Source organism: Sceloporus occidentalis, unplaced genomic scaffold (genome assembly GCF_023333645.1).
Source record: "Sceloporus occidentalis isolate IW3139 unplaced genomic scaffold, rSceOcc1.0.p SCAF_5, whole genome shotgun sequence".
Classification (NCBI taxonomy): Eukaryota; Metazoa; Chordata; class Lepidosauria; order Squamata; family Phrynosomatidae; genus Sceloporus; species Sceloporus occidentalis.
In genome coordinates, this window is record NW_028316985.1 from 119,039,040 (window position 1) to 119,047,739 (window position 8,700).

Here is an 8,700-nt window from a genome sequence, read left to right on the forward strand (position 1 = left end):
CCCAGCTGCTGTTAGTTGCTTCATTGCTGAGTTTAGAGTGGAAGAGTAGCTTGCTCTCAATTAACTAAGAAAGAGGAGAGGAAAAGAAGAGGGAATCTTGCTCTTCCCTATAGACTCAGGTCAAAATAAACTGTTGCAGCCTTTCTTAACTTGACTATTCATCCTCATTAATAACTTTTGCCATCTTGACCACACTCTAGATTTTTTTTTAATTATTCCAAAACCAACATAATATGTTGCTTGGCTATACATGCCCCAGTTTTTATCTGTGAAATGTTGGAGGGTATGAAATTATACTGCTCCTACAATGGTTCCCAGCCTTAGATGTTGGACTACAGCTTGCAAAATTCCTAATCGTTGGCTGTACAGGTTTGGGTATCTGGGCACTGAAGTCTACCAATATATGGGGAACCCAGGCTGGGATCAATTGTGGAACACAAAGAACATTTGAAAGCCTGAGAAATTGGGAATCACTGTCAAACATTAAACTTAAGAACCTTCTCCACCACCCCCTACACACACATCAACATTTTTTTCATCACTCATTGCATCCATTTTGCTAATCCAATGCAAAAACAACAAATGCAGCACCTTTTAGGAGTTACTTCTGAGAAGGAAAATGTTGAATGCTGCCTTTCTGAGCAGTAAAACAGACAATGCTGAAGGACAGATTATGACTGCACAACAAATCTTATCCTTTTTCAAAGTTTTCCCCCTAGTCATCTAGTTCTCACCTAAGGAATCACAGGATTTGTAGTTCTGTGAAACGTACAATGAGATATATCTGTGACAAAGAATGGTTATCCTTGTATGAACTACCTCCATAGGATGACCTCAGTCCTGCAAACATTTTTGCTGGCATGTTATCCTTTATGACACATTGCAATTCAAGGACTTACTCAGTGATGGAGAAACACAGAGCTGGAGGGGCTTGGAGGCCTTTTAGTTTAACCTCTTCCCTGAACAATGCATCTGTCATGAGGAGGACCTTCTTAGAGGTATAAACATTCACAAAAATGTGAAGACCTTAAAGCCTTGCTCTTATCGTATTTAAAAGACCTGTTCAAAGTCCAGGAAAGCTCAAAATCTCCTAACTGAGTAAGCAAATCTCTGCCTCTACCTCAAACATACACGTATGGAGGATGTAAACCCTCACTTTCTCATTCTCTGTGCAGGAAAATGAGAAACCAGAAAAAGTTTCTCTTTGTCTAAGGAACAACAAGCTATTTTCTGCTGAGACTGATAAAGAGTCCCCACATTTGCAAAAATCATGCAAATTACACAAAACTATGGTAGCTGCTGCCTTGTTGCACAAGTTTTGAAGCATAAAAATCATCAGATGGGTTACTTGTGTTTCCCAATCAATCAGACAGTCATGTGAGTGTGTGCATGCATGCTTTGTTTCACAAAGGAGAAATAAAGTAATATAGAGATTTTGTTGTTGTTGTTGTCAAAATTATGGGAACATCAGCAAAAAACAAAATGAAAAAAATCTTTTTGTCACTGCTGGAGATGAAACCACTAGTAGAGCCTGACAATGTTATCAGAGTTCATTTTGACATATTTATTTATTTCCAGGATTGATATCCTGCCTTTCTCCAACAGTGGGATTTGAGGTGGGTTACAATATATTTTAAAAGACAGAGATAAAACACTGATTACAAAAGTTAAAAATAATTAAATAATACCAACATTAAAACATAGATTAAAAACATCATAGTTAAAAACAGTAAAAATCATTAAACATTAAAACAGCACACCACGCCCGTTTTTCCACCAGAGGGAAGCTGCAGCCGTCAAACTATGCGGCTTCCCTCCAGCGGAAAAAGAACTTGCAAAAAAACAGGTTCTTTTTACACCGCAAGGGCACTGGCACACTTGTTACATAAGCACCACATGCCATTTATGTAACAATGGGGGCACCCATGTATACAGGGTTGCAGGGCATGTGGGCACTCTGCCCCAAGGCAACCTTAGCATGTGATGTCAATCTCCAACGCCTTTCTTCCATAATTAAATATTGGACTCCCTTATTAGTAGTTGTCCAAGCTGTAAAATAAAGTTGAAGATTTTCCTTACTTCAGAGTAGTTGGTTATGTGTTTAGTTATAAAAAGCAACTAGGATTCAGCCCAGAATAAATACATCATCATCTCATCATCATCACCACCAACACTTATGGCTGGCACTGAACTTCCAGTTTTCATGGATCCCCTCCAAGACAGAGACAAGGGTACAAATTCTCCAGTTTTGGTGGACTCAGCTCCAGACAAGAAGAAAGGGTTGTGTGCCAGTCTTCAACACAGCTAGCAGAGCAGCACCTTGCTTTAATTTGCAAAGCTTAATTAATCTGTTGCAGCAACTTGCAAAGTCTCTCTGGAGAGGGGTGTGTGTGTGTATTTAATTAATTAATTAATTAATTAACATCCTCTTTTCCTTCCTGTCATTATGTGGACGCGAATACGAATCAGCCAATGCGAACTGACGCTCAAAAAGCCCCCGTGTGGTAAGGTCCATTGTTATGCCAGAGCTCACCCTCCAGTTTGCTCTGTATACACCTTCTGGCTATAACACGTAGGTAAATTTAAATGCTCCTTGTTACGTCTCCCTAATTACCTAATAATCCCTTCATTTCACATTGATCTGGGAACAGACCCTTTATCTAAAATTTCTGTCTTCATTTCCAAACAGGAAAATATGCTCTGTGTGTGTATTTGAATGACAAGCTGTGAGCAACTGTGGTGGGTGCTTAATGCAGGCCTTTCCAACTTAGTTACCCTCCCCAGATATAGAGATATTTGTCCCCTCATCTGTCTATTTCCCCCCGCCAATGTTTCTGCCTATTTTTTGTTTGTTCAATGTTTTTAATGTTTTAATATTATTACTGTTTAATTCTGTTTTAGTACTGGGAATGGGGGGTGGTGGTAGGTCTAGGGTTTGATTTTTTAACTCTATTGTAATTTGTTGTATTTTATTGTTGTAACCCGCCCAGATTCTTCGTGATTGGGCGAGCTAGAAATAAATCTATTATTATTATTATTATTATTATTATTATTATTATTATTATTAAAGCTTAATGTCATAACCAGGTTCCTAGGTCTCTGGCTTTGGCCTGGAAACTTCAGGACCTGGGATAATCCTGAACTGGCAAACCTCTCATCAACAGCAGCAGCAGCAAAATCAACCACAAGATATAGCTTAAAACGGTGCTGATGCCGATGTTAAGAAAAGGAACTTTGAAATAGAATGTGTTTAAATGACAACTGTGTATTTATTTTACATTGCCGGGTGTTTACTTTTACTTTTCTTTCATTCTTTTTTATGATACAATGAGTTATCTGCAGCTTGCAAAATCTTTTCCTGTCCTTCTTAGAGATTAAGCACCAGTTTCACAGTAAACATTTATTTTCCCTTTCAGATTTCCCTAAAGGCAAACCAGTTCAGATGTTCCTTCACATCATGAGCAAGCTGGGTCTAAGCAATATATCACAGACATAAGAGAAGACCAACAACAAAGGGATCTTACACCCTTTTGTTTATCAGAAGTTATTTCTCCTTTGGTTTGTTTCCTGTTCTCCCTTTTTTGTGCTCTGTTTTTCTTTTTAATGAGAGGTTATTAGATTTCGAATAAGCATGCATTTCAGTTATAGGAAAAACCACAGGGATGGTTAGCATAAAATTTCCAGGATGCAAAATTATCACACTGGTTAGAAAATCAGATTGTGGTCAACACATATTCCAGGACACTATCTTTCACAAACTGACCAATGTTAGACAGAACTATTGCAAGCTTTTAGAACATCTTCTGGGTGGTAATACATTCTTCCTGCGGATGGTTTGGCTTTTTCACATAGGTTCTTGCAAAAATTGGAGATCAATATATCTACCTCTTACTGAAAATATTAATGATTCAAAATACAATTTAATCTGAACTACCTGAAGCTGGTTAAAAGGTGATAAAATTATCATATTAAAGGCACTTCAGCGAGGGAACCATTATAGTAGACAAAAAAAGGCATGGCTATGATTTATGGATAGACTCAAGAATTTTAGTTCTGCAGGCAAGGGATTCATATTTGGAGAAACAGTTTACAATGACACAAAAGATCTACATTTTTCTGTGTAGATTCCACACAAAAATATGACTCTGGCATCCTGTCCTGGTGCATGAGGATTAAGAAGAACCCACAAATATGTGTGTGTGTGTGTGTGTGTGTGTGTGTGTATGCCATGCTAATATTAATCATATTGATCTGATTTCAAATTTCTACAATTCAAGTACAAAATGTTCCTTTTTCCCCTTTCTTTTTTGTACAAACTGCAGCACCACCTTTAGACAAATATTTAAACAGAGGAAGAGGAGGGAATGATGCATAGGTTTCCTGCCTTGTTAATTGAAAATTAGGTGACTTCAGCAAGTTTTTAGGAGCTAATAGAGGCCTTTTTTCAAGTGAGTACAACAGCTGCAGGGCTGCCTCTAAAGATATTATCTTGAACTGTGTGGTGGTCTTTGACCAGAATCATTTTGAAGTCTATTGTTCATCGGAGTTTAACTGTCAAGTTGGTGAAAACAGTGGGTAGAACATTATATGGCAATATCTAAGTCTAAAGGATCTTAGGCAGAACAAACCATGGCAATGATGCTTTCCAACAATTTTTTAAAACAGAAAACAGAGTAAAGGTGTGCTAAGGGACCTTGAACTTTAATCGCACCGGGTTCTCAGCCCGGCATGGCAGGAAACGGAAACGAGTGGGGATGGATTTTACTGCACACACCCATCCCTCACTCGTTCCGTTCCCCCTCTCTTCCCTGCCCATTCCGTTCCAGAGGGAACGCTTTTTGAGAACTGTTCAGAACAGTTCTCAAAAATTTCCCCCTCTGGAACGGATTAAGAACGGAAGAGAGGGGGAACGGAATGAATGAGGGACGGGTGCGTGCGGTAAAATCCATCCCCCACTCGTTCCACACTCGTCCCTGCTCCTTCCATTCCATGCTCAGAACGGAACGGAAGGAACGCAGTGCGATAAAGCTCCTTGTTTTTGGTTTGGGCTTTTAGGTCTGCCAGTCTGATTTTTTTAAAAAACTGTTTCGGATGAGAGCCTGGATATCAAGGGTTATTCAGACAGTATTTTTTTTAGTATGACTATCCAAATAACTCACTCACACCTTCTGGTTTTGTTGTTCACACTATTTTTTTTTTTGTAACTGCATCTTTGTGCATCTCTGTGAGTTCTGTTGCTCACATGTGTCAGCACTCAAATAAAGATGGAGTCAATGAGGTAGATGTATTTGTAGCTCAGAATATCCCATAGTAGCAAAAAAATAGAATAGAAATTTTATTTTTACCCTACCTCTCCCGCAGGATTGAGACGGCTTACAATAGCACTTACATTTCTATACTGTTTATCAGTATAGTACTCAGTACTCTCTAGGCTGTTTACAGTTTGTAAGCCGATTGCCCCAACAAGCTAGGTACTCATTTTACTGACCTATGAAAGGATGAAAGGCTGTCAACCTTGGAGCCCTTGGATTGAACTCACAACCGTTTGGCTGCAGTACCAGCCTTTAACCATTACTCCACCAGGGCTCCATAGTAATGTTAGCAACTCTCCATACACATTGCCATTGAGTTATGAATGGGCAGTAGCAGCTCCCTCGTGCCTTTGTGAGGCTTTTTGTGGGGAGATATGATTGATTGAAGCTGGGACCTTGTAAAGTTGGCCCTCCCTATCTATAGATTCTATATCCACAGATTCAACCATCTACATCTTAAAAATATTCAAAGAAATATAAATTTCAAAAAGCAAATCTTGATTTTGTCTTTTTAGATAAAGGGCTCCATTTTACTATGCCATTGTATTTAATGTAACTTGAATATCCACAGATTTTGGTATCTACTGAGGGTCCTGGAATCAAACCTTAGTAGATACTAAGGATGCAATGTACTTGGAAAACATATGCTGTACTTACTTACACTTCACCAATACTAGAAGAAAAACATGGCATTACCTGATTACTTTGAATGGAGGTGCAAAACTGGCAAAACCACTTCTGAGTATTCCTGGCCTAAGAAAATCCTATTGAATTCATGGGGTTCCCATAAATTGATAGGCGATTTATGGATACCTTCCCAATGTGTAGGATTAACAGTTTCACTCACTACCAAACATCACATTTTCAGAAATGGTATCTAACCATCATGCCAAGTAGCCATGGATAGCAATTTCCTCCATGAATATGCCCAGTCACCTTTTAAAACTATCCAAGCTGGTCATCGTTCCTACGTCTTATATCTCAATTTGGCTATGGCCAGGTCTCAACAAACCAGAATACTTGGGGAGCAGTCCAGAGGATTATGGCCCCAAAAATGCCCTGACACCCACCATCCATTACCTTGGGCACTCTTGCCATTCTGGATGGGTGTTCACATGCACTTCTTACTGTGCTGCCCAGCACCACTGCTGCTGGAACAAGTTGCTCACTCTGAGGTCAGAACAAGGCACCCAGCATCGATCACATGGCTGGGCATCTCGTTCTTCCCTCAGAGCAAGTGACTTTTGCCAGTGGCAGTTATGTCAGCAGCACTGGTGCTAGGCAGCACAGCAGGACATGTTATAAACAGATGCCCTGTGGCACAACAGAGGATTCCAGAAGACCCACAGTAAAAGTTGATTTTATTAAAACTATTTTAAGGGTGGTATTCAGAGCTCAACTGACCAGACAGTATCTGGACAGTACGCACCAGAATCAGAGTTTGGGCCCGGTTGCAAATCCAGACTGATTTCTGTGGGAACAGGGAGAGGATGTGTTATTTGGCCCATGTGGACATGGTCTATGTACTGCAAGAAGAGGTCCTTCCTTTTTTCTAAATCTTTCAACTTTCAGCTTTGTTAGATGGCCCTAGATTATGATAGAGGAGGAACAGCTTCTTCCTATTGACATTTACTATCTCAGTGCTTCTTAAATTATCTGATGGAGGAAATCAATCATTCTCAGAAAACAACTATTGATTGGTAGAGGGCTGGTATGATGGCCCCACAAATTAGGGAATGTTTGGGGTTGTTTTTTTTGTGGTGGTTAAATGCAATTTTAGAGTTATGAGAATGCAATTTAAAAACAAAAGAAAAAAGAAAACCAAAAAAAAGCTGTTCTGGAATAGCAAAGGACAGGAGGGAGGTGCAAGACACTGATGCCATATGACTGAGCCATCCTGGAATTTTCATGGAAGTGACTTACCATCCCCAAGCACTAGAACTATAGCAGTGCTATTGGGATCTCAGTGAAGGGTTTTTCCATCAACGGCAAGGTGTGGGCTAGCCACGCTTCAAGGACAAGGCAGCAATGAGAGGAAGATGGCATCATGCAGTAGGTATGGCCAGTATGATACTGTTATCCAACTTGTATGACAGTTGAAAAGCCACATGTCATAAAGTCCCTAGACCCACCTTCATGAGAGGTGAGACTGTGAGTTGATCTTCTGATGTACAAAGACAGATTGGCTGCATAATAATATCTATATCCAGATCCCCTTTTTTGAGATTCATGTGGAAAGCTAATGAAAGTTTGGCCCTGGCAGTTTTCTCTTCTCTGTCACATCTTTTGCAATGTATGTATCTTTGTTGTTCTGTGCCTTTAAGTCATTTACGACTTATGGCGACCCTAAGGCAAACCTATCACAGGGGTTACTTCACACGACCTGTTCAGAGGAGGGTTGCCTTTGGCTTCCTCTGAGGCTGAGGGTATGTGACTTGCCTAAGGTCACCTAATGTGTTTCCAAGACTGAGTAGATATTGAACCCTGATCTCCAGAGTCATAATCCAATGTCTATCCAAACTACACTACCATGCTGACTCTGCTATATAATTTTAGCAGGAAAAAGAAGTCAAAGGAAGCACTTCTTGGACACATTAGAATAATGAGGAAGAAAATACAGTCTTTTTATCTCTCATGTCGGGTGAAGTTTAGGACCTTTATCTGTTCCAGTCTGTGGCTGGAATTACCGTCTCCTTCTGGCTGGATTTATAGTCTGATTAGACTTCTACTTCCTGTAGTAAACCACCCTCAAGAGTCAAAATTTTAAAGGTGAGGGGGATCGAGTCAAGGACAGGTTGCAAACTACAACCCTCCAGTCATAACACTGGTTGAATTTACTGTACCAAGTGTGCATGTACATCTCTGTGTGTAATTGTGCATTATCCAGAATAATATGTTCTGATACATTTCATTACTTTCAGATGGTATCATAGATGATGGCTAAATAAGATCAATACATAGGGCTGGGTTTATGTGAAAGCTAATTAAACTGCAGTTTAAGTCTTCAGATTATTAGGATCTTTGAATACAATACACACAAAAAACATTTGGGGGTAATTCTATGCAGACTCTTAAACTTGGCATAATGTGGGATCTCAGAATGTCTTAAATCCAAGCCCTGCCAAATAAATTTAAAAAATGGCACAAAGTATAGTGTGTAAATTGCCTACAAATAGGCTATATGGACAGTTTTCTTTAAAGAACAACCTGCACTGGACTAGTGACCCAGGAATAAGACTACTTTCTAGCACCTTTTTATGCCTGACAGTAACAAGAAATGTAATTGGTTGCAGGATGGCCATATCTTGAAATAGTGATTTAGATAAAACTGTTGCTCTTTTCAATTTCAATAGTCAAAAAGATGCTCTATGGAGGACCACATGAAGAG